The sequence below is a fragment of the Sebastes fasciatus genome, chromosome 3 (assembly GCF_043250625.1).
Source record: "Sebastes fasciatus isolate fSebFas1 chromosome 3, fSebFas1.pri, whole genome shotgun sequence".
NCBI lineage: Eukaryota > Metazoa > Chordata > Actinopteri > Perciformes > Sebastidae > Sebastes > Sebastes fasciatus.
Window position 1 is genome coordinate 850,346 of NC_133797.1, and position 27,707 is coordinate 878,052.

Here is a 27,707-nt window from a genome sequence, read left to right on the forward strand (position 1 = left end):
AGCCTTTAACTATTTATTTATATTGAGAGATGACAATGATGAGAGCAACACTCATAATAGACAAACACTCAATGTATTGCTTACATAACTTCTTTGGTATTGCTGATTTTCCCTTGACTTACTGCATTTGGAAGTAAAACACTCGCACTCACATTTATTTTGTCACCAATATTGACAAAGGCATAAAACAAAGAGTGGTGGATGTATCGCTGAGATGAACACATTTAGAGATCACTGAATGCAATTCATGTGCATAATATACCACCTACTGATTCAGGAACATCTACATCTATCCTACATGTATATAGTGACCATGATACAGACAGTAACACTAGATTTATTATAGCAAACCTGAACAAAAACAAAATGGTATCAGAATTCTTATGTTTTGTTCCTGCAACAATAAGCTTTTGGCAGTGTGTAAACTTCTCAAAATGTTCCCCTACAATTAAACCATCTTCAAACAAAAACACAAGTTTTTTTATTTAACTTAGTATGAAATAAATGTTGACTGCACAATGTAACGGATATAGAATAATGACACCATCAGTATTTAGATTGGGTTCCCGCAATTCTATCTGCCACCGGGTATGATCTCCTGGGAAAAAGAAGGCTTTATTTACGGCACAAAGAAAGTGCGTCAACTATTGTGCAACCAAAACAAAAGAGTATAAATGCAAATTCTTTGCAGTTACTATCCTCAGCAGCGGAGATGGCAGATGGTGGAACAACCGAAGTAACTGTGGAAAACAAAATGAGGTGTGTCCTGTGCGGTGTTGCTAACTCTTTTTCAATGAAAGTAGCTAGCACTAGCTCCAAAATGCGCTACAATTAAAGGTCCCGACACACCAAACCGACAGTCGGCCGTCAGACAGTTTGGGGCCGTCGGTGAGCATCCGTAGGCTTGGATTTTTTTGTCGGCTCTAGTCTGCCCGTGTCGGAGTTTTAACAGCCGATTCAGCATGTTGAATCGCCGGCGGAGCCTGTTGGTGAGAGAAATCACTCCGATTGGCTTTTCAGCTTAAACAAATCAGTGCATGGGAAAAGAAATGTCAGTGAGGAAAGCAAGCCAACGAGTAAAGTCAAGAGTCCGCACAGAAGGCTCATGTTTCATCTTTATCTCATCTGATCGTTCCAACACACGGATATTTTCACAACGACATGAACATCTGGAATGAAGCTAAGTGGTGAGTGAGAGTGGTGTGAAAATGGTCGGCAAACGCTGCTTTGTTTCATGTACGAATCATAACAGCGGCTTGTACAGTGGAGGAAATAAGTATTTGCTCCCCTGCCGATTTTGTAAGTTTGCCCACTTACAAAGAAAAGAACGGTCTATAATTTTAATGGTAGGTTTATTTTAACAGTGAGACACAGAATATAAAAAAAAAAATCCAGAAAATCACATCAAATAAAAGTTATAAATTGATTTGTATTTTATTGTTGGAAATAAGTATTTGATCCCCTAGCAAAACATGACTCAGTACTTGGTGGAGAAACGTTAATGGCAAGCACAGAGGTCAGACGTTTCTTGTAGATGGTCACCAGGTTTGCGCACATCTCAGGGGGGATTTTGGTCCACTCCTCTTTGCAGATCATCTCGAAATCCTTAAGGTTTCGAGGCTGTTGCTTGGCAACTCGAAGCTTCAGCTCCCTCCACAGATTTTCTATGGAATTAAGGTCCGGAGACTGGCTAGGTCACTCCATGACCTTAATGTGCTTCTTCTTGAGCCACTACTTTGTTGCCTTGGCCTTATGTTTTGGGTCATTGTCGTGCTGGAAGACTCATCCACGTCCCATTTTCAGTGTCCTGGCTGAGGGAAGGAGGTTGTCGCCCAACATTTCACGGTACATGGCCCCATCCATCCTCCCTTTGATGCAGTGAAGTCGTCCTGTCCCCGTAGCAGAGAAACACCCCCAAAGCATAATGTTTCCACCTCCATGCTTGATGGTGGGGATGGTGTTCTTGGGGTTATAGTCAGCATTTCTCTTCCTCCAAACACGGCGAGTCGAGTTGATGCCAAAGAGCTTGATTTTGGTCTCATCTGACCACATCACCTTCTCCCAAGCCTTCTCTGAATCATTCAGGTGTTCATTGGCAAACAGACAGGCCTGTACATGTTCCTTCTTGAGCAGGGGGACCTTGCGGGCGCTGCAGGATTTTAAACCATTACGGCGTAGTGTGTTACCAATGGTTTTCTTGGTGATTGTGGTCCCAGCTGTCTTGCTATCATTAAGAAGTTCCTCCCGTGTAGTTCTGGGCTGATCCCTCACATTTCTCATGATCATCGATACCCCACGAGACGAGATCTTGCGTGGAGCCCCAGACCGAGGGCGATTGATGGTCATTTTGTGTTTCTTCCATTTCCGAATAATGGCACCAACAGTTGTCTCCTTCTCACAAAGCTGCTTGCTGATGGTCTTGTAGCCCATTCCAGTCTTGTGCAGGTCTACAATCTTGTCCCTGACGTCCTTAGACAGCCATTTGGTCTTGCCCATGGTGGAGAGGTGAGAATCCGATTGTGGACAGGTGTCTTTTATACAGGTAATGAGTTGAGACAGTTGTCTTTTATACAGGTAATGAGTTGAGATTCAGAGTAGTTTCTTAAAGCAGGAGGACTAATCTAACCGGTCTGTGGGGGCCAGAATTCTTGTTGGTTGCTAGGGGATCAAATACTTATTTCCCACAATAAAATACAAATCAATTTATAACTTTTATATGATGTGATTTTCTGGATTTTTTTTTTATATTCTGTCTCTCACTGTTAAAATAAACCTACCATTAAAATTATAGACCGTTCTTTTCTTTGTAAGTGGGCAAACTTACAAAATCGGCAAGGGATCAAATACTTATTTCCTCCACTGTATATCCAGTCCTCGGTCTTCTGGTTTCCCTTTTTGAAAGATGAAAACAGACTAGCGTGACCTGCTGGTGTGGAGAGTTCTTTCCTCACCAGGAGCAGAACGTACAGTACGTGGTAACTGGCCATCGGTGGGGTGTGTTCAAGTGCAACTTTTTGGTCAAGACAAAGGCGATGAAACTGGTGGCCTTCGTCGCTGCTAGTTCTTTGATGTTGGGTTGGTGTGTCTGGGCCTTATGTCATACGCTCATTTACATGTTGGTGACGCCATCGTCCTCATTTGCATAAAGCTTAGTGGTTGTGTCGGTTGCAGCGAGGGAGAGAGTGACTGCGAGAGGGAGAGACCCCGCGCTGTTGACAGAAGATTGGTGGACTGTGATTACACTGAGCAGCGTTGGGAATGAATTACGATGTAATATATTTGAAGCTATTTCTTGCTTTTTCCCTGATGGTTCTGAATAGGTCGTTAAATGTGTCGCTAGTAGTAGGCACTGAGGAAAATGGAAAGCGATTCGGTTGTCTCTGCGGCTCTGGCTCAGAGGTAGAGCGGGCCACCCACCAATCGAAGGAGGCAGTTCGATCCCCGGCTCCTCCAGTCCACATGTCGAAGTGTCCTTGAGCAAGATACTGAACCCCAAATAGCTCCTGAAGGCTGTCCCATTGGTGTGTGAATGAGTATTTAGATCAGATCCTGATGGGCAGGTTAGCTCCTTGCATGGCAGCCTCTGCCATCAGTGTGTGAATGTGTGTGTGAATGGGTGTGTGAATGTGTGTGTGAATGGGTGAATGCTGACAAGTAGTGTAAAGAGCTTTGAGTGGTCGGAAGACTAAAAAGGAGCTATAAAAATGAAAGTCCATTTACAATCTGTAAGGCTTTCATATTGCTGTCCAAAGTTCTACATTGACTGGTTTTAAAGTGGTTTGGTCTGCTAACTGCTTAAACAATATCTGGGTCTCTTTGGCTTGCTTAATATTCCACACTTATCACCTTGTTTAATTCAACTCTGCCTTTGAGTGGCTGTCCAGTTCCATATGAGAGGGTTGTTGGCTAACAGCTGCACAAAGCTGCAGACTCAGGGGTTGATCCTCAGTGGGATCAACAGCACCAGTAACTATTTCACTACAAGGTGATCCGGTGTTAACATGAAAATATTGTTTAATGGACCTTGATCAGTCTGACGGCCAGCTAGAAGTCATCCGATGACTCATTTCAGCATCCTGGTGAGGAAGTTGCTTGCGAAGATTCCGGCGACGAGGATGACGACCATGAGCAGCAATGTGAGGCCACGCCGTAAAACCAGCTGTGTTACTGACAGAACATTCCCCACTGTAGTGGTAGTGGACTTATTGTGGCCTGGAATATGCACTTCCTGATATGTGTTGTCCTCCTCAGCAGTGGATGCAGTAGACTGGTCCTGATGCGAGTCTGGAGGTTTGAGGGAGAACCTTGAGTATTAACAAAATACTGTCACGCGAGGATGTTTCGGTGAGTCGGAGCTTACCTGTATTTTCCATCCCGACCATCTCCTTTTCTTCTTTGATCTGGACTCCTGCTCTCACACGAGCCTGATCAGAGACATTCAAGACCAGCTCAGTCGCACAGCAGTTTGTGAAATAGTTAAAAAATTTAATGTGTTCATTCGTGTACATATATACGAATTTCATAAAAAAAAATGTAATGATGGTCAGCACAAAATTAATTTTTATGTAGTCCACGTAATTGTGAACCGGGAAATATAGAGAGCAGGAGGCACAGGCCTTTCGTCCAGGAGACCGGTGTTCGTGTCCTGTGTGTAACCACAAGTCAAAGTTGATTTATTTGTCACGTAACTACCGTACTTAAATTACAGCACTTCCGGAGTTATTTTACGTACTTTAGTTACGCCGCTTCTGGTGTTATTCAGATCCAAACTGCAATCTTTTGTTGTTGTGTACGTCCTACTCCTACTATCATTTGCGATGTAAAGCCTAAGCTCACGATTTATGTGCTCAAACTGTGCGGTCCGATTGTGAGCCACAACATGAGTTCTCACACTGTACGTGTAAAATAGAAAAATACATGGCTGGTCGGCACCTGCGAGCCGTTCTGGCTGTTGACAGTTGTCAATAAAGATTTGTTTGAAAGCTCTGAGGCAGGTAAAGTGTGTTTGCTAGCAGTGGTCCGTACAGGTCACAATGCTAACAAGACAGAAACGTGCTGCCGTGATCATCTGTGCCATCCTGTCTGCTGAAACGTCTAAAACAGAAAAAGGCAGCTGATAGTGATCAAACAGCTGGTAGTGATCCAACAGCTGATAGTGATCCAACAGCTGATAGTGATCCAACAGCTGATAGTGATCAAACAGCTGATAGTGATCAAACAGCTGATAGTGATCAAACAGCTGATAGTGATCAACAGCTGATAGTGATCAAACAGCTGATAGTGATCAAACAGCTTGGGACAGAATCATTCCTCTACAAACGCTGTTTAACTAATCTGCTGATAGTAATCCAGTAGTCCACCTACAGGGTTCATTTGGGTTTTTTTCATACATGAAAACATCTGGAACAACATGTTAAAACTACGTTAGACTAACGTTAGTTCAGTTTCTGTTTAGTTTTTTACTTTACTCCCGTCAGGATAATTTGCCTCGCTCTTCGGCTGGATATGTGAAGCTGATGTTGCGTGCACGCAGATATCATGACGGGGAAAGTAAAGTAATTTTCTCTGAATGAAAAACCGCCATGGATGCGTGCTTGCGCTGCAGAGGGCAGAGCTGGCAAGCTGGCGCATGTCTGGAGAGTGAACAGGAGTAACGTTTTTCATTTCTTTACTAATAAAAGTGCTAAAAAACACTTTGATATAACTTTTGTCATTCTTAAATACAAGGTACAAATCCTTAGTATCCATACAATACATTTTATATCGATATTTGTCTCCCGTGAAGGACAACTTGCCGAGTACCTATCATGTAGTTGGATCGTAGAAATATAAATCGATACATCGATGTAGTAGATGAATCGTTACACCCCTATGCATGAATGAAATTACATTTCGGGACTATTTCATGATCTGCCGTGAGACTGTGTTGTCAATACAGTTGTTAATAGCAGGTTTTAGCTTCAAACACATCTCAAGATGAATAGAAGGAAAATGTCACATTGTGATTGGTCAAGGGATGTAGGTACGCACCTCTTCAGCAGCCTTTTTCCAATCCAGTTTGCACACAAATGTGACGAAGAAAATCGACTGCATTAACACACAAATGGTAAGGCCTGTCCATAGTCCTTTTACAGAGATGAGAGAAGAGTTTTAATGGCTTTCCTGAACATGACCTGACAAGCAAGAGATAAAAGACTACATACAGCACTAATTTCACATTTGTATATTAATGGTCTGGTCTTACCTACAATGCCCATATTTGCTGCAAACATTAGGGACACACCAATAGGGAAACCAATGAAGTAATATCCCACCAGGTTACACAGAGCACCAATCATCTGTTTCCCTGCTCCTCTGAGAACACCTCCAGCCACACCCTGTCCACATCAAACAGACATTTGGTCAAATCACATTTTTATATGTCTAAAATCCTGATTACTTGCATGATATTTCTTACCGCAACAGCATCAGCAAGATGCATGAAGACAAATATTACCATGACGTCAGACACCTTCTGTAAAATGTCTCTAAAAAACATAAAACATATTTTGGTAAGGATGATTAGTGATCAGATCGGAGTTCTTCAGTGAGGTAGCTGTATGAACATCTCCATCTGACAGATTCAAACAATGAGCAGATTACCTTTGTTTAGCTTCAAGGATAACTTTGGTATTTTCTCCCATGTTTTTGTGTTTAAGTGACTAGAAGTAAAAATTTTTTAAACTGGTCCAGTATTGAGGGAGAACGCTGCAGCCACCAGCCGCTAAACGATCAATAATATAATCATGAAGGGCAACCTGGCACCGTCAGTTTACATCCACTGGAGTGCTTGGTTTTACCACTGACAGGCTCAGATTGGTATTAGAAGTATCTGACAACATTATGGAGAGGACCCTACAGAGAAATTAAACATGTTTCTAACCTTTTGCTTTCTGTTTGTCATTGTGTCATGTGACTTGTGACAGAGGAAACACGAGTGAGAGTGGAGAGAGGAGTGCCACGGGACACCGGTGTTGTCAGAGTTTGTTGTGTTGGAGTACAGAAAGCGTAGCCAAAGAACACACTGTATATGGCTAAGAAGTGAAAGTCAATTGTTCCTTCCATTGCAACATCAACCCAGCAGCAGAGCTACGCTTCCGCCATGTTGGACTGAAGGAGACTACCGGACGCCAGTAAAACGTACGCCTACAAAGTGCTGTTTAAAAGTAAAACAAAGTTACAGCATACAGCCCAAGGGTGTATTAGAAGATAAGAAAAGTGATGAATTACAGCCAATATATCCATTATTACAGCCACATACAGCTAGCAGGAAGCGGGTAGAACCAGATATGTCATATGAGCGTGCAGGGCGGTGCGATCCCGTGGGTCTGATGCACGTTCATTATGACGAGGAAAATAACTCTGGATTCAGCTGTTAGTTCATTTGACTACTTTTAGGACAAAAGGATTTAAATGAGGACTATTTTAGTGTTCGTACTGGGAAGTTGATTTATCTCGAAAATAAAAAAGTATCCTCTGATTTACAGACGTCTCTTCATACATCCATGCCCACAGACTCATTGCTGTTTTCAGTCCAAAATGGCAGCAGCGCTACCGCAGCACCATCTCGTGGCTTTTGACAAAAAAGCACCAGAGTTTTGTCTCTTTGCTTCTAGACTCTTCTGGGTAGCTTAGTGTTATCTAAAAGATTGTCCATGTCACAGTTGAATATTTAGCTGATTTCAACAATATGGATGCAACGCAAGATTTCAGAACGAGACTTCTCTGAATGAGACACACAATAACAAACAGACCGGATCAAGAGAAAGGTCAGAAAAAGGTTTCATTTCTGTGTAGGGTCCTTTCCATAATGTTGTCAGACTGAGCCTGTCAGTGGCAAAAACAAGAACTTTTAGTGGACATAAACTGACGCTACCAGGTTGCCCTAAATGATAACATCACAGCTGGTTTAGCAGCTGGTTTAGCAGCTGGCGGCTGCAGCATTCTCCCTCAATACTGGACAGGTTGAAAAAGACTGAAGTTATCCTTTAACTGAACTGGAACAAACTGGGCAACATACAGTGTAAAATGGCTGACTTAGCAGTTTTTAATGTGGCACCACGAATAAGGAGTTTGTTGTTTTTGAGCCAGCACGAAGATGATGACCTTAGTTAATGCATAACAGCCTGGACAGAAACATGAAACTGAGCCTGGTATGTCACATGGACTGCAAATAAGGATGCACTAAATGAATCCTTCTGTCAGCACAAGAGAGTGAAGAATACTGCCAAAGGCTTTACTCACTGCTCCGATGTGAAGATGTATCCAATGACATCTTTGGCAGCGCCAAGGCTGGCTCCAACAAAACATGCAATTATCACTACCGCGTGGAAAAAAAACAAAACAATAGTTGTTAATAATTTGAACTCTGAGCGAAAACTGTGTTTTGAACAATTTAAAACAAAATGATTCATGAGGTTTTGAGATCGGTCCAGACTGCACAGAGCTGACATTTACAGCAGGAGTGGTGATAAGGCCCTGAAAAAAGCCCTGGAGCACAATGACCCACACGACTGACTTATTACTCAACAAGTCAGTAACACTTTAACTCACATGTTGAGAAGTAGCACCTGTTCATTTCACTAACGCTGCGTTTTCAGATGATTGCCATGCACTTCTATGTATTAATATTAGGGCTGTCAATCCATTCAAATATTTAATAGCGATAAATCGCAGATTAATTAAATGTTTGTATCTGTTCAAATGCACCTTAAAGGGAGATTTGTCAAGTATTTAATACTCTTATCAACATGGGAGTGGGCAAATATGCTGCTTTATACAAATGTATGTATATATTGTGATGTCTTGAGAGGTCGGGAGCTTTTCTCTCGGAGCTTTAAAGGCCTGGGTGCAGGAGATGAAGAGAGACAGGCTTTGCTTTCCAACTTAGATTTCTGTGTATTCAGCTTTCTCATAACAGGTCAACTTAATTCTTACAGTCAGCCGGTAAACTCCTGAGGAAGCTCAACTCTTTTGGGGTCAGCAAGGAAATCCTCACAACCTTCTACTACTCCTTCATTGGGAGCATCATGACTTTCTCCATCACCTGCTGGTTCTACTCCATCAGCCTTCAGAATAGAAACCGCCTGCAGAGCACAGTCAAAGTCTGCTCCAAAATTATTGGACTTCCTGTTAGAGCTCTCCCCACCCTATGCGAGCAGCAGATGCTAAGGTCAGCCAGCAGGATCTTACAGGACCCCTCACACGTCATGTTCCCTGCATTTGAGTGGCTCCCCTCAGGACGCCGGCTTCGCTGCCCAGGCTGCAGGACACAGAGGAGAAGGGCAACATTTGTCCCCAAGGCTGTCCTGCTCCTCAACTCCCAACCATCCCTGTCCCTCTACTCACCCAACTAACCCCCCCCACACAATCTCCCTCACACACAGACTTGCACACTTGCACATGGCTTTGGCCCTGGACTGCTTTTCATTCATTTGTTTTTTGTTTTTTTCATCCATAAGTACCGTATACTGTGTATACTGCACTATTTGCACTATTTTAAGTATTTTAAGTATTTACTGGTATTAGTACTATATTAGTATCACTTTTTTTAACTTTAAAGACCTTTCAAATTTCCTGTTTGTTGTACTACTCTACGAGCCTCTACAATTGCCCCTCGGGGACAAATAAAGTGATTTGAATTGAATTGAATTGAATTGAAACCAAACAAAAGCGTATTCTAACCAAAACTCTCATTCAAGGTCTTCTCTGCAACACAACAACAGACTGGCTTCTCTCTCTGTGCACCTCAAACTTTTCCTCTCCTTCACCTCCTCTGTTCCCCCCCACCAGCTCTCTCACTGGAACAATCAGCTCACACCATTCAGCTGGGCAATACCCTTTGTCCTGACTGCCCTGCTGACTATGGCTTCTGTAGTCTTTGAGTGGACGTCATGATGGGTTGTAGTCCTTGATGCAGCCACCGGGAGGGAATGTATCTCCCTCTGTGACACACCCTCTCATGACATCACAATATCTATTATTGGAAATCAATCAACAACCCAAAACAATGACAGATATTGTCCAGAAACCCTCACAGGTACTGCATTTAGCATAACAAATATGCTCAAATCATAACATGTCAAACTGCAGCCTAACAGGCAACAACAGCTTTCAGTGTGTCAGTGTGCTGACTTGACTATGACTTGCCCCAAACTGCATGTGATTATCATAAAGTGGGCATGTCTGTAAAGGGGAGACTCGTGGGTACCCATAAAACCCATTTACATTCACTGATCTTGAGGTCAGAGGTCAAGGGACCCCCTTTGGAAATGGTCATGACAGTTTTTCTTCAACAACATTTTTTTTTTTTTTATTTAGCCTCCTTCGCGACAAGCTGGTTGGTACCGATATATTTAAAACAAATTGCGTTAACTTTGACAGCCCTAATTACTATGTACTGTCTGTTTTTAATACCTATTTTATGAACGTCATGTTGTCTGCGTTGCTGTTAGTGTTAAGAAGGCTTTTTGTGTTCAGGTATTTGTGACCGATGTGTCAAATGTATTGGGAATACAAACGGCCACTAAACTACAACTACTGCTCAAGTGTAAAGGCAACATGTACAGTATGCATTGGGTCTTACATGCACAAATGATGGAGATTTTGCAAGTAAGCTTGGCCTGCTCTATATTTCCTGCACCAAGAGCATTCCCAATCCGTACACTGGCAGCAGCAGAGAATCCTAATGGGAACTATGGAAAAAAATAGATAAGTAATTACCAACCGTGTATTTAAAGTGACTTTTCCTTAAAGGGATAGATCAGATTTTTTGTATGGGGTTGTATGAGGTACTCATCCATAGTCAGTGTGTTACCTACAGTAGATGACGGTTAGCACAGACAGACAGGAGTACCAGCACAGGAGCAAAGGAAGGTACTGGTGTGGACGGGGACAGCAGCAAGACGTATTTTAGACACCTAAAGAAAGGCCCCCCTAAAAAAATCAATATCAGCGTAAGTGTACGTTCTATTTAGAATATTTTCACTGGTTTACCTTGCTGTCAGACAGCCTTTTCTGATGGGGAACTGAAGCCGTTATCTATGCTCTTTTAAAACCCACCAGACTACTTTGACAAAAGCAGTAATTATACCTCTCAGAACACGAGAGTTCTACCCCTGTCTGGATCGGTTAGTTTGTTTGTGTTATTGTGTGACTTTGAGGAATCCAAACTCACCTTTTAAAACACCAAAGTTAGGTAAAGCGGTGAAAAATATTCTAAATATAGCGTACGTTTTGGGTGGGCCTTATTTTGAAGTGTCCACAGCAGTACCTTGCTTTGCTCCCGTGCTGGTACTCCTGTCTGTTCCTCCAAACTGGGGGCGTGCTGTCCGTCATCTACTGTAAGTAACACACTGACTATGGATGAGTACCTCATACAACCCCATTTCAAAAAATCTAAACTATCTCTTCAACTATAATTTCATTAGAACAATGCTCAACACACAAGCAGAGGGTTAGCGCTTACAATTAATACATAATTAATGGCAGGGCAAAACATATAGAGGATTTACCATGAAAGCTACAACCGCCAGCTCATAAGTTATAGACTGAGCTCCCAGCTCAGACTCACTGATCAGTCCGGCCAGGAATCCTCCTATTTCAAACATCCACCACTCCAGACAGAGCATGAGCATACTGGGGATGGCCAGCTGGACGAAGGGTCCCCACTCCTGCAGACAGTCCAGTGTCCAACCTGTGGGTCAGAGGGCTTTACATTAAGCTGTAGATCATCTTTTCATTTCTCATTTCATGTTGGAGCTAACTCCTGTGAGCACCTGGTTCGGCTGAAATCACAATACAGAAAAGGATGGACATACGCTGATATGAGATTTATGCTTGACAAAATCTATCCGCATGAGTCTATTATTTGAAATGATTCAAATACTGCAGAAGAAGTCATCAAGTTGGGTTGAAATCACAATGGCTGTTGTTGATCTTTCGGCTGCTCCCGTTAGGGATCATTGATCCGCACTTTGATTTGGCATAGGTTCTAAACCGGAAACTGGAGGAGATCAAACCCAGGACATTTTTGCTGTGAGGCGAAAGCACTAACCACTGCGTCACCGTGCCGCCCTTAAGTCACAATGACTGTACTACTGGCAAAGTATTGCTAGTCTTATACAACAGCCTTCTGACAAATGATAGAAGTTCAAAGTAAATCCTAACGCGGGCCAGCTGAGTCATCGCTGTAACCTCTCCTCCACACTACATTACACCGTCCTAGAGTGCAACTAATCTTGTCAAACATTAATAACTGGAATGTTCACAATGGACAACCAGTCAAGACGGTGTGAAACACCAGAAGCTTGAATGATGAAAGAGGATGAAATTACTGGATAGAATACGAGAATTATTGCAGTTTACGAAGAAAAGAACACATTTTAATCAATGTCATGTTGTGGTCAAATATTAGGGATGCACCGATCCCACTTTCTCTGTCCCAACAGGGATACCTGGGCTTTGGGTATCAGCCCATACCGAGTACTGATCCGATACCGGTGTTTAATTAATCAGCTGTATGCCTCACTGTGTGGCTCATTCTGTTATGTGAAAGGCAACATCAGGCTGGACTTAACCATTGCTTTCCTAACTTTTTAAAACAAAATGTGAGAAGTAAATACATAGATATACATTTATCGTATTGTTCTTTAGTATTAAAATAACAAATTATGCATCAGCAACTTGGTAAAAAATCATTGTTCAACACATTGTTCGAAACTTAAAACAGGAATTAAAATTCCAGTATATAATGTCTATAAATATAGTATTGAATTGAATAGATCGGCCCCTTAGTCACGGATATCCTATCCAGCTATCTGAATCAGTATCGGCCAGATGTCCGCCATCAGTATCGGTGCATCCCTATCAAATATCTCAGTAACAATGAGAAAACAGCTGACCTCCCCATGTGGCCTTATGCAGACCCCTCTAGCAGATGTAAACGAATAAGACCACAGCCAGCACATACTGGGAGATAGCATTGGCTGCAGCAGATCCACTTGAAGAAGAAAAAACAGCAGATTTAGAACAAAGAAGAATGAGGAAACAGTAGAAAGCATTATTATATTCACATTTTTTTGAAAGCGGTTCATGGCTGTAGTGTTTATTCAGATTAATATGAAAGACGTTACTGAATAATAACACACTGCGTGACGAGATAAACAAATGCCTCTGTACGATGTCATCAGATACAACAATCCGGTTCTAAACACTACGTTTGACAAATAATAACAACTGTTGAATTTGACACTTGTTCCATTGAATAAGGCATATATTACTGTTACGTCGGATTGGTATAGTCTTGTTATCAGGATAAGACAGACAGATTGATTGACAAACATTATCATTCAGTGTTTACTGTATATTAGGGCTGCTCAATTGCAGCAATCATGATTATTTTAGTCAATATTGAGATTGCGATTATTTAACACGATAACTCAGTGACTTTGGAAAAATCATGCTTTTTTTGTCTTTTTCCACACACAGTGAATTTCCTTGAACTTTTATTTTAATTAAACTGAAAAAAATAAATTTAAAAAAATTGTAAAAAATTAGATAAATAAAATAAATGATATATATTTAAATAAACAATATAAAATAATAAATACAAATAAATTAGTTCAAAATAAATATGGTCAACTATGTTGTAATGTTAGTGCACTTCCACAACGTACTGAAATCTAGACAATACAATACAAAATAAAATAGTATATAAAAATACATTTGATCAAAATAAATAAGATCAACTACTAATAATACTATAGTATACTGCCACAAGCTATTGAAAACTCCTTAACATATATTCAACATTTTGGTAAACTATATTCAACACATTTCAGTCAGTAAGTCTGTGAAAATGGGTGGGAAAGGTTAGGGTGCACTGGATTATTAACACAAAACAAAACAATAGCATCATTGGAATGTGGCACAATAACTGTTTTATCTCCATTATCTTGCTTTAATCCCCCAGCCCTACTGTATATTATACTGTAGCATATTTAATACAACTTACCTCTGTGACATACCATGTTAATCATTACAAGCAGAAATTAATACTCATCTGATTGTTTCTAATGACATAATTGAGTGTAATAATATGCTAATAATTAGTAAGCTCTACTTAAAATCATGATGTTGGAAAACTCACGCAACGCCCAAATCCAGACGGTAGAGGAAGACGTAGTTGATGACTGCGTTGAGGATATTTGCAATCGCTCCAGTCATGACCTGAGGCCATATAATTCCCTGTAAACCACAACACTTCGTATCAATATCAATTTTAATAACTAAGGTCCAGACATAAATTTCACATCAGAGGGTTTGCATTGCTGTACCTGATTTTGAAGATACCTCCCTTGCAGCTGGTACATAAAAGAAGCCTGAAGAAGAAAACAGAAAATGAAATCAGTGTCAGTTCGGCATATTGTTGGCAAATTACAGCTTGAGAATAATGATCAAGCAAAAGTTGAAAACCTCTGTATGTATTGTATCATCATCTTCATTCACTCACCGGCAGAGCAGGCATGAAGATCTTCACATACAACTGGGAGAGGCTTCATGCAGAAATGAAACAAACAAGTATGCATATGGAATTGTGGGGTTCAAACATATGATAAAATGCCGTCATTAGGATTCATCCTCTGGTGACGATGTCAGGTCTGGATCGAAATCAGTGCATGAATCCAACTAAAAAAGTCTCAGAAGACAAAACCGATAACTGTCTCATTAAAAACTATTTTATTATTTATTATTAATTAGAGACTAACTGGTGAACATAGTGATGCATTTAGCAGCTAAAGAGTCCGATATTTCCCTCAGGAGTTGGTGGAGATCAAGCCAGAGCTAAAAAGGAGAGTGAATATCGTTCTTTAATTCATCAGGTGGCCAGATTAGAAACACTGCTCTGAATGAATTCTATAGCTGCTCTGTATCTCCAGGATGTGTAAATAAGTAACTATTTGCCATAACTATACTTTGTGTGTGTTTACAGCTTTGTTTCTGCTGCCCCCAAGTGGCCAAAAAAGTTCAGTTAATGCAGGTTTCATGTAAACGGTGTTAAGTTGTTGCATTCATTCCACCTCTAAAGATCTAAAAGTGTAAACAGCTGGTCAGTCTAGATAAGGCCACATGCCCAACAGTTACAGGGATGAGATGCCGAAGGAGTGTTGTTTTGGGGGAGACAGTAGGATTTGAAGGCAGCTTAAAGGTATGTTAGGTCAGGTATGGCAAACTCTTTTCACATTTATTCAGCAGTAATAGCAGCTATAGATATCAACAAGTGCTTTTTGACTAGTTACAATTCCAAACCAACGGTTTAATGTAAATGTGACTAGTAGTGATTCTAGTTAAAGATATCTACAATTCATTTCTCACTAGTCAAACTTCTTGATATTGACAGTCAACGTTTACCATTGACTTCAATTCAAACTCAATTACAGATATCTAGAAATCAATTTTGACTAGTTGCAACTCTAATAAACGATATCTACAACTCAAGTGTCACTAGTCAAAATGTTCATTGTCCATCAACAATTCAGTTCTTACTAGTGGAAATGTTCATTGTAGATATCTATGATAAAAACATCACCGATATCATAAATGGAATTCTTGATATTATTATAAATTCAATTGTAACTAGGAGTGTAATTACAAATATCTAGAATTGCATTTCAGATATCTGAAATATAATTTTAACGAGAGCTGCACGCAGCTATGAAAGGGCCCTCGCCCCCGCTCGCGGGTCGGGGTTGCTGGCGGGACGCCGACCGACGCGAAACCGAAACTCTGACGAGCGCCACGACGCCTGCCGCAAGGCTCTACGACAAGCGGTTCGCGAGTTATGAAGGGGGGCGGGGCTAATGTGTAGGGGGCGGGCATAACATTTACCAATGAAACAGGAACTCTCTGCTGAGTGATATGACACATCCCACAAGACTCTACTACAAACGGTTCATGAGATATGAAAGGGGGCGGGGCTAATGTGTAGGGGGCGGGCATAACATTTACCAATGAAACAGGCACTCTCTGCTGAGTGATATGACACCTCCCGCAAGACTCTACGACAAACGGTTCATGAGTTATGAAAGGGGGCGGGGCTAATGTGTAGGGGGCGGGGCTACCCTTAACCAATAAAACAGGAACTCTCTGCTGAGTGATATGACACCTCCCATAAGCCTGTACGACAAACGGTTCATGAGATATGAAAGGGGGCGGGGCTAATGTGTAGGGGGCGGGCATAACATTTACCAATGAAACATGAACTCTCTGCTGAGTGATATGACACCTCCCATAAGCCTGTACGACAAACGGTTCATGAGTTATGAAAGGGGGCGGGGCTAACGTCTTAGGGCGGGGCTATGAGTATAATTTTTCATATACATGTCCTCAAGACTGTACCACCATCATACCTGAGAAATCTGGGGCAGATCGGACTATGTACAGTTGAGTTAGGGTTTACCCACTCTCTGCTGAGTGATATGACACATCCCACAAGACTCTACTATAAACGGTTCATGAGTTATGAAAGGGGGCGGGGCTAATGTGTAGGGGGCGGGGCTGCCCTTAACGAATAAAACAGGAACTCTCTGCTGAGTGATATGACACCTCCCATAAGCCTGTACGACAAACGGTTCATGAGTTATGAAAGGGGGCGGGGCTAACGTCTTAGGGCGGGGCTATGAGTATAATTTTTCATATACATGTCCTCAAGACTGTACCACCATCATACCTGAGAAATCTGGGGCAGATCGGACTATGTACAGTTGAGTTACAATAACTGCCGAATGGCTCAAAATGGCCGCCACGCCACGGTCCGCTCGTTAAGTGAACCCTCACCATTTTAATAACTTTTCATCCTCAAGGTCTTGAGATGGTCCTGACCAAATTTCAAATCGATATGATCAAACCTGTAGGAGGAGTTCGTTAGAGTACGCGGCCAATAAAACGCAAAAATTGGGAAAATCGTACATAAAATCCAATATGGCCGACTTCTGGGTGGGCGGAGCTCATTGAGTATGAGTATATTTTTTCATATACATGTCATCAGTACTGGAGCAACATCATACCTGAGAGATTTGGGGCAGATCGGACTATGTACAGTTGAGTTACAATAACTGGCGAATGGCTCAAAATGGCCGCCACGCCACGGTCCGCTCGTTAAGTGAACGCTCACCATTTTAATAACTTTTCATCCTCGAGGTCTTGAGATGGTCCTGACCAAATTTCAAATCGATATGATCAAATCTGTAGGAGGAGTTCGTTAAAGTACGCGGCCAATAAAACGCAAAAATGACATAAAAATCCAATATGGCCGACTTCTGGGTGGGCGGGGCTAATGAAACCCAATGAGGAATATGTTTCAAATGATGAGTGGGATATGCATACCAAATTTCATGAATATCGGATCAACTTTGACAAAGTTAAAATTTCAACGCGTTAGGGGGCGCTAGAGAGCCGGCTAAACACACTGAGCCTAATGGCTATGCAGTTACACAAAGTTCACAGGTGTCTATCATTTTGCCAAATTTTATGAGATTCCGAGTACCTAAAGGTATGTTCAAAATCTGAAAGACATAAGGGGGCGCTAGAGAGCCAACATGCCACGCCCAAGCAAAATTTCACCACTAAAATTAAGTAATTACTAGTTTGGATGTGTGTGTAAAGTTTCATAAATTTTTGTGCATCCTAAAGTCTTCAAATATGCGTTCGTAAATTCTAAAATCACGCAGGAAGTCCAACATGGCTGACTTCCTGTTGGCCGAAGAAATCTCAAAATCATTTAATCCAGGTATGAGGGCGTGAGCAACGACATACTTGAATTTCGTGAAGATCGAAGAAACTTTCTCGGAAAAACTGCGTACGTTAGGGGGCGCTATGGAGCCCCCTGGAGAAACCCGAGCCCAGTCACTCCAGAACATTGAATTTCCCACCAGTTCTGACGCATACTCCACTTTTCGTGAGTTTTGGGGATGGCTAAGGTCGTCAAAAACGCGATCTAGTGGCAGAAAAAGAATAATAATCTGCAGAAAAACAATAGGTTCCTTGCACTTCGTGCCAGGACACCGTTGGGTCCTGGCACTTTCGTGCTCGGGCCCTAATTAAAGCTGCAAGCAGCGATGAACGGGCCCTCGCCCCTCCTCGCGGGTCGGGGTTGCTGGCGGGACGCCGACCGACGCGGCCGGGCACCTAGAAACCGAAACTCTGACGAGCGCCATGACGCCTGCCGCAAGGCTCTACGACAAGCGGTTCACGAGTTATAAAGGGGGGCGTGGCTAATGTGTAGGGGGCGGGGATAACAACACCAACTTAACAGGCACTCTCTGCTAAGTGATATAACACCTCCCACAAGACTCTACGACAAACGGATCATGAGTTATGAAAGGGGGCGGGGCTAATGTGTAGGGGGCGGGCATAACCTTCACCAATGAAACAGGCACTCTCTGCTGAGTGATATGACACCTCCCACAAGACTCTACGACAAACGGTTCATGAGTTATTAAAGGGGGCGGGGCTAATATGTAGGGGGCGTGGCTATGACTATATTTTTGCATTTACATATAATCAGGACTGGACCCTTATCATACCTGAGAAATTTGGGGCAGATCGAACTATGTACAGTTGAGTTAGGGTTAACCCACTCTCTGCTGAGTGATATGACACATCCCGCAAGACTCTACGACAAACGGTTCATGAGTTATGAAAGGGGGCGTGACTAATGTCTTGGGGCGGGGCTATGAGTATATTTTTTCATATACATGTCATCAGTACTGGACCACCATCATACCTGAGAGATTTGGGGCAGATCGGACTATGTACAGTTTGCCTGTTTCATGGCGAATGGCTCAAAATGGCCGCCACGCCACGGTCAGGTCGTTAAGTGAAAACTGACCATTTTGATAACTTTTCATCCTCAAGGTCTTAAGATGGTCCTGGCCAAATTTCAACTCGATCTGATCAAATCTGTAGGAGGAGTTCGTTAAAGTATACGGCCTACAAAAAAACCCAGAAATGGGCGAAAAATGGGCAAAATCGCACATAAAATTCAATATGGCTGACTTCCTGTTGAGTTTTGGGCATACCTCCAAGAGGCTTTTTTGTTTCTCTCCACATCTTACATCTGTCTACCAAATTTTGTACTTGTAGGTGAAACCGGAGCGCGGATATCAATTTTTCCATTTCATGGCGAATGGCTCAAAATGGCCGCCACGCCACGGTCAGGTCGTTAAGTGAAAACTCACCATTTTAATAACTTTTCATCCTCAAGGTCTTAAGATGGTCCTGACCAAATTTCAACTCGATCTGATTAAATCTGTAGGAGGAGGAGTTAAAGTACGCGGCCTATAAAACGCTAAAAATTACATGGAATCCAATATGGCCGACTTCCGGGTGGGCGGAGCTAATGAAACCCAATGAGGAATATGTTTCAAATGATGAGTGGGATATGCATACCAAATTTCATGAATATCGGATCAACTTTGACAAAGTTAAGATTTCAACGCGTTAGGGGGCGCTATAGAGCCGGCTAAACACACTGAGCCTAATGGCTATACATTTACATAAAGTTCACAGGTGTCTATCATTTTGCCAAATTTCATGAGTTTTCGAGTACCTAAAGGTATGTTCAAAATCTAAAAGACATAAGGGGGCGCTAGAGAGCCAACATGCCATGCCCAAGCAAAATTTTACCACTAAATCAAAGGAATTATGAGTTTGGATGTGCGTGTAAAGTTTCATGAGTTTTTGTGCATCCTAAAGTCCTCAAACATGTGTTCGTAAATTTAAAAAAAACGCAGGAAGTCCAAGATCGCTGACTTCCTGTTTGCCGAAAAAATCTCAAAATCATTTAATCCAGGTATGAGGGCGTGAGCAATGACATACTTGAATTTCGTGAAGATCGAAGAAACTTTCTCTGAAAAACTGCGTACGTTAGGGGGCGCTATGGAGCCCCCTGGAGACACCCGAGCCCAGTCACTCCAGAACATTGAATTTCCCACCAGTTCTGACGCATACTCCACTTTTGGTGAGTTTTTGGGGATGGCTAAGGTCTCAAAAACGCGATCTCCCAGCGGAAAAATAATAATACCGACAAAAACAATAGGTTCCTTGCACTTCGTGCCAGGACACCGTTGGGGTCCTGGCACTTTCGTGCTCGGGCCCTAACTAGTGGAAATTATATTTAGGGCCCGAGCACCGACAACGTCGGGCCAGCGAAGGCCCTATTGAAACTGTAGTGTTTCTTCTTTTTCTTTTTCTCTCAAATGAATTGCCTTTTTGACGACCTTAGCCATCTCAAAAAGTTGCTAAACTTGGCACACTTATCAGACAGGGTGAAAAATTTGATATTTTAAGGGTCTCGAGCTTGGCTGTTACAAAATGGCTCGCTAGCGCCCTCTAGAAAAATTGATATCCGCGCTCCGGTTTCACCTACAAGTATGAAATTTGGCAGAGATATGTAACATGTGGAGACGCACAAAAAAGTCTATGGGAGTTATGGCCAAAACTCAACAGGAAGTCAGCCATCTTGAATTTAATATGCGATTTCCGCCCATTTTTAGCGTTTTATAGGCCGTGTACTTTAACGAACTCCTCCTACAGATTTAATCAGATCGACTTGAAATTGGGTCAGGACCATCTTAAGACCTTGAGAATGAAAAGTTATCAAATTGATTTGTTTTCACTGAACGACCTGACCCTGGCGTGGCGGCCATTTTGAGCCATTCGCCATGAAACAAGAAGTTGTTGTAACTCAACTGTGCATAGTCCGATCTGCCCCAGATTTCTCGGGTATGATGGTGGTCCAGTCCTGACGACATGTAAATGCAAAACTATACTCATAGCCCCGCCCCCTGCACATAGTCCACGCCCCCTTTCATAACTAATGAACCGTTTGTCGTAGACTCTTCTGGGAGGTGTCATATCACTCAGCAGAGAGTTCCTGTTTCATTGGTTAAGGTTAGCCCCACCCCCTAAATTTAGTCACGCCTCCTTTTTATAACTCATGAACCGTTTGTGCTAGACTCTTGTGGGAGGTGTCATATCACTCAGCAGAGAGTGCCTGTTAAGTTGGTTAAGGTTATCCCCGCCCCCTACACATTAGCCACGCCCCTTCCATAACTCGTGAACCGTTTTTCGGAGAGTCTTGCGGCAGGCGTCATGGCGCTCGTCAGAGTTTGGGTTTCACCGTGCCCGGCCGCGTCGGTCAACGTCCCGCCAGCACCCCCGACGCACGAGGAGGGGCGAGGGCCCTTTCATCGCTGCTCGCAGCTTTAATTGTACTTGAGATGTATACAATTCCTTTTATAACTAGTCAGAATTGAATTTTAGATCTCAAAACATACTGATTCGGAATGAATAGGATCATTTGGGCTACATATCCAAAATGCAATTGTTAATATCTGAAATGTGAAATTGCATTTCCACTAGTCACAATCCTTTTTAAACATGTGGTAATTAAATTGTAAATATTTATTATCCTTATTCTTACTAGTGAAAAAATAATTAATGATATCTATAATAAAATTAAAGATATGTGTAAATCAGTTTGGACTAGTCGAAATGTAATTCCTAAAACATAAATATTAGGGCTGTCAAAGTCAATGCGATAATAAAGCATTAACGTAAAATGACATTTTGAGGTTGTAGCGGGCTCAGTATTAAAGCTAGAGTGAAGATTCCATTGGTACCAAGGCCTACTGAAAGAGGCTGGGACACGGGTCCTGAGCTATGGAGTATGACACAGTGGAACTAGAGCTGCTGTCGTGCGTTGCTATTGGTTCAATGTTGGTGAGTGCATGTGTTGTACTCCAATAACAGGACGCGATGATGACACGTGACATATTCTCTTTTCACCCTCCTTGATTGGTACCAACCATGTCATACTAGCTTGTCGTGAAGGAGGCTAAATAAAACTAAAACATTACGCTAAATTTTGTTGAAGAAAAACTGTCATGGCCATTTCCAAAGGGGTCCCTTGACCTCTGACCTCCAGATATGTGAATGTAAATGGGTTCTATGGGTACCCACGAGTCTCCCCTTTACAGACATGCCCACTTTATGATCATCACATGCAGTTTGGGGCAAGTCATAGTCAAGTCAGCACACTGACACACTGACAGCTGTTGTTGCCTGTTGGGCTGCAGTTTGCCATGTTATGATTTGAGCATATTGTTTTATGCTAAATGCAGTATCTGTGAGGGTTTCTGGACAATATCTGTCATTGTTTTGTGTTGTTAATTGATTTACAATAATAAATATATACATACTTTTGCATAAAGCAGCATATTTGTCCACTCCCATGTTGATAAGAGGATTAAATACTTGACTAATCTCCCTTAAAAGGTACATTTTGAACAGATAAAAAATATGTGATTAATTAGCAATTAATTCTGGACAATCATGCAATTAAATATTTTAATCAATTGACAGCCCTGATACATATGCTTTAATTTAAAATTTGACCAGTCAAAATGTCATTTTCACTAGTGAAAAGTGAATCGCTGCTGGTTGTGTTCAAAGGGCTTGAGCCATAGGTCAAGTCTAGAGAATGGAGTCAAGGGCTCAGCAGATTTATGACGCCACAGACTGATGCACACTGCAGAGCTTAATGACAGGTCAAAACATCATTTTACATGAATACTGGGCTTCCATAGGAATGCTCACCCACGTTTTGGCACATTTTACTGTGTTTACTGACAATACGCATTCATTCCATTTCTAAATGTCTACAAGTGTTAACAGATAATCGTTCTACTGTAGATGAGACCACATGTACAGTAGTGTCACTAAAGGGAAAGATGCTGAAGATGTACAGTATATTGTTATTAAATAATGGCTGACCTGGCGACCTCTGGGCTCTGTTTGACAGCAAGCAGGAGAGGTTCAGTGTTGAGGAGGATGGCCCAGCAGGGGAAACAGGCCAGCAGCAGAATCAGAACCCCCCTCTGGAGAATCACACCCACACGCTTCAAGTTACCGCTCCCATACGTCTGCGTGAAACAGGTAGACGGATACTCAAATAAGCCGAGTTGGAAAACACCAAATCACACCAATAACCATGGGTGTGACTGATCAAAGAAAACTAACATGATACAAAAGCTCATTGTTGAGCTGCTTTAAAGGGGACTCTAGGGCAACCCGGGAACCCAGCAGCAGCAGTTGTGTTTGACTTGGTTGGATACAGTAAGGTGATGAGGACACTACCTGAGATATGAGGGTATCACAGGTTAACGACAAACCAGTGCCAATGGAAATACCAGTGACATTAACCACCTGCAAAAAAACAACAACAAACAAACATATATATTAAAAGATGAATAATTCAGACACCAGAAGTGGCAGGCTGGGATTCCAGTCCAAACACAGATATGACTCAAGAAAGTCTCCTCACCGCAATTGATAATGCTACTCCTGCAAGTTCAGTTTTCCCCAGATGACCACAGAACACAGTGCTGACGAAGCTGATCATAAAGACCATCAACTGGGAAATGACCTGGAGTACAAAAACACACAATAACCTTCCTCATCATCAAGTCATAGTCAAGTCAGCACACTGACAGCTGTCGTTGCCTGTTGGGCTGCAGTTTGCCATATTATGATTGGAGCATATTGTTTTATGCTAAATGCAGTACCTGTGAGGGTTTCTGGATCAATATCTGTCATTGTTTTGTGTTGTTAATTGATTTACAATAATAAATATGTACATACATTTGCATAAAGCAGCATATTTGCCCACTGCCATGTTGATAAGAGTATTAAATACTTGACAAATCTCCCTTCAAGGTACATTTAGAACAGATAAAAAATGTGTGATTAATTTGCGATTAATCACGATTACCTATGGACAATCATGCGATTAATCGTGATTAAATATTTTAATCGATTGACAGCCCTAATAAATGTAAATATAAACACGAGTCACCATGGACAATTACAGTGAGAAAAGACATAATAGCCTTACTGTATCAAATAAAACAAATATGTAAGGGAGCATGCGTTGTTGTGGTTATCGTCATCTTGTTGCACTAGTTTTGGCACATGTGTGCAAAAGAGTAAGTGCAATTGTCTAGAATTTGCACAATAACCACTTGCACATGTCTTGCTGATAAAAACTGATGAGTTGATACTCAGTGAAACTTACATAATCTTCACAACTTCTAAACAATATGTCATCGTTTGAGCCATCACATTCAAAATGATCCATTGTTCCATCACTTGTTCAGAGATTTGAGATTATTGTTTTGAAAAGAAAGAATTCTCATCCGAGAATGGAGCCAAAGTGAATAAGAAAAACTGTAATACATGTAATGCATTGCTATATACATATATTTACTGTATAAACACACATGTATGCTATGTGTAGAGTATTGACTTTTCCCAGTAAACTTTGACCTGCTGTTGAAATGGGCAGTGTGATACACATTCAGCTAGACAGAAGTGACATAGTGGTATAGTCCAGTAAGCAGTCAGGGTCAACAAAAAGTAGAACAAAACAGAGATTTACAGTTTTTCTCAATCACTGTTGCTCATTTTTCAAAACGGTCTTTACTTTCTCTAAACTCGGAGTGCGACTGTCACAACTGTTTCATGGGACATCACAACTCTACTGCATGTCTGCAAAAGGTAATCATTTACCCACAACACTTCATTCATGCTTCTAAACCAGTTATTGTGTCAGTAAGTTGGCCAATGCCACCAAAATGAACAGTTGTTTTGTCATCACGTGAGCCGTACTGGTCAACATGATTAGATGTTATTTCACCATGGCAGTAATCCATGGAAATGTTTCTTATATACACATCTCTGTTTTGTTCTACTTTTTGTTGACACTGACTATTTACTGGACTATACCAGAATATCAGTTGTGTCTGGCTGAATGTTGTGGTGTATCACCCTGAGCTTTGTTTTAGATTCCCATTTCAACAGTAGATCACAGCTTACTGAATCCAATAGACCTCCTGTAGTACACAGAAAAAAAGATATGCACATTTGTATGTATACAGTAAATCTATTTGAGGAATGAGAATGTGTTACATGTACTGTAAACAGAAAATTCCCCTTTGATCTTTCCATTCAATTATCGCTTCGTAGTACAGGCCTCAGAGCTCGGTGCGGGGATCGTATGATAATATTACACACATATGAAGAAGTTACAGTCATAATCAGACTAAAAACAACACAGTTTAAACTGACAGATGCAGGAATGACAGCTGGATTTATGCTGTGGGTGTTTACCGCTTTGAATTATGTTTTTATATTTATTCTTTTACTTGGTCTTGAGTCCGTTTCACACCGCCGGAGACGGGACGCAGCTGAAAGAAGGTTGAAATAGTCATAGACGCCATATTTTAGCCACAGGGCAGAAAGAAGTGTAATCTATTCATCCATCACACTCCTAAAAGCTATTTATATCTAGACGACTATATCTGACTTTTGAGTGTTCCGTTAAATTAATAAGTTTGTTAATTTACGCATTCACACATCGGGAGTTTTTTCTTTCACCAGCTGTCCTTCCTGCATCTGGCAGCTTCAACTGTGTTACTTTTAGTCTGATTAAGTGTTTACCTTCTTTGTATTTGTCTAATATAGTTTACTCTTCCTTTGTTAAATGTGTCTCTCTGCCTGTCTGTCTGCAGTCTGTGGACTTGTCCTTGTCTGTGATTGGTCATAAATTGCAGACACCGCCCCGTTCATGTGAACGCGCTTGTAGCCAGACTGGCAAACCCTGGGTTGATTTACCGAGTTGATAACCAGCATCGTAGGACCGTTTAGTAGTGTGATCTCGGTTGTTAGGGTTAGTGAAGCCAGATAACGAGAAGATACCCTGGGTATGATGAACTCCCTTCGTAGTACAGGCCTCTGGGTTTATGCCATCTACACTTACATTCCCCTTAATAAATGTATGCTTATTTATTTATTTATTTATTTATAGGCTTAACTAACTAACTAACTAACTAACCAGCTAACTAAATATCTAAATAAAAAAATTAATAAGCATATTGTAGAGGGGGCCTGGGTTTATGTCAGCTTTACTTACATTACCCTTAATAAATGTATGTTTCATAAAGTTATAACAAAATAATTATAATGTTTACACAATTCAGGGAAAGTGGGAGAGTCAAAGTCAGCACTGCAAAATCACTTAATGATTCATTTCAAGTTCAGTTCAGTTCAGAGAAGTCAATGTCATGTCCAGCCCCAAAATCACACATTATACACTAATGTCCTCAGAGGCTTCAGGATGTGTCCCCCCCCCCCACACACAGCAGACTGGAGTCAGTCTTCTTACCACTGGTCCGGCTAGTTTGAAGAGTTGTAGCAGCTCATGTCGGTACTCTGGCGGGATGCAGGCATGCTTGTTGTTTAGGCAGGACCCCCAGTCGTTACTGTTACCGGTAACGGCGCCCTCTATAGAAGAAGCCGCATCGCCTGCTTTCAAATCCTCCTTCACTCCCTCACAGTACTTAGTTGGTGTTTTACTAGAAGCGTCCATGACCACGGTGTACGGTGTTGTCCCCCGGACAGACAGACAGACAGACGGACGGACGGACAGACAGACGGACCGGTCTGCTCTCCCTCTGACGGTGACAGACAGAGTCCACCGAGGTTAGACCGGGTGAGACCGGGTTAGACTGGTGTTCGGTGTTCGGTGTTCCGTAACCAGTCTGCCTCTCTGAGGAAGGCTTGCGCACATGGTTCGGGAGTGACGTCACAGCCAACCACCTTGTGCAGCAGTTTGGGGGCGTGGCCATCGATGGGTTAAAAGCGTCGCTGCCATTGGGTAGACCTGAAGGACGGCTCGAGGAGCGATGAGCGAGGAGGCTTGCTGGAGGAGCCATGAGCGAGGGTGCACCAGTGTCTCCTCCAATGTCTCCTCCAGTGTCTCCTCCAGTGTATCCTCCAGTGTTTCCTCCAGTTTCTCCTCCAGTGTTTCCTCCAGTGTTTCCTCCAGTGTATCCTCCAGTGTTTCCTCCAGTGTCTCCTCCAGTGTCTCCTCCACAGAAGTCTTTTACCGACCGACACGCCCCCTTATCGGATATCAGTTTCTGATTGGACGCTGCTGCCGACCGGACTAATCTGATAACTTTACCTCTCAACATCACTGAGTTTTATACCGTAGTCAAGACACCACAGATTAAACATTAAATATTTTAGTTGTCTTATGATTCACCGTCTAGTTATAATCTGTGTTAACTGTAGGTGTGAACAACAAACGGACCATGTTGATGGTGAAGTGTTCCAGCATCAGAAGGACCTGCAGTAGCTCTGATTCACACACCGTCACTGAAGGAGTCTGACACTGAAAGAGCTTTATAAAACCTGACAATGAACGGATTTCAAACAACTTTCTTCATTTATTAGAGAGAGTTTTCTTTTGATGATCTGTTATTTCCCCCGTTACCTTTTATTATTGATACAGTTAAAGTCAGAGAGGGAAGGAGGTTCTGTCTTTTACACCTTTACATCATTTATCCTCATTTCCATTCAGTCACATGAGGCTGATAATTCCTGAACGTGGGTTTGATATGAGTTACATCATTTACAATTTCCCTGAAACATTCAGCCTAATACATAACTTCTACTGTCAGAATATCAATAACTACAGACGCTTATAATGAATAAATAATATCCTGGAAAAACAAAGTTCGGAAACTTGTGTTTGGTCGATTATG

The 27,707-nt window shown here is 41.9% G+C and overlaps 1 pseudogene; it reads right to left on the bottom strand.

Annotated features, from left to right (window-relative positions):
- On the bottom strand, positions 1-27,025 carry LOC141763122 (multidrug and toxin extrusion protein 1-like; annotated as a pseudogene).
- Positions 27,026-27,707: the final 682 nt, after the last annotated feature.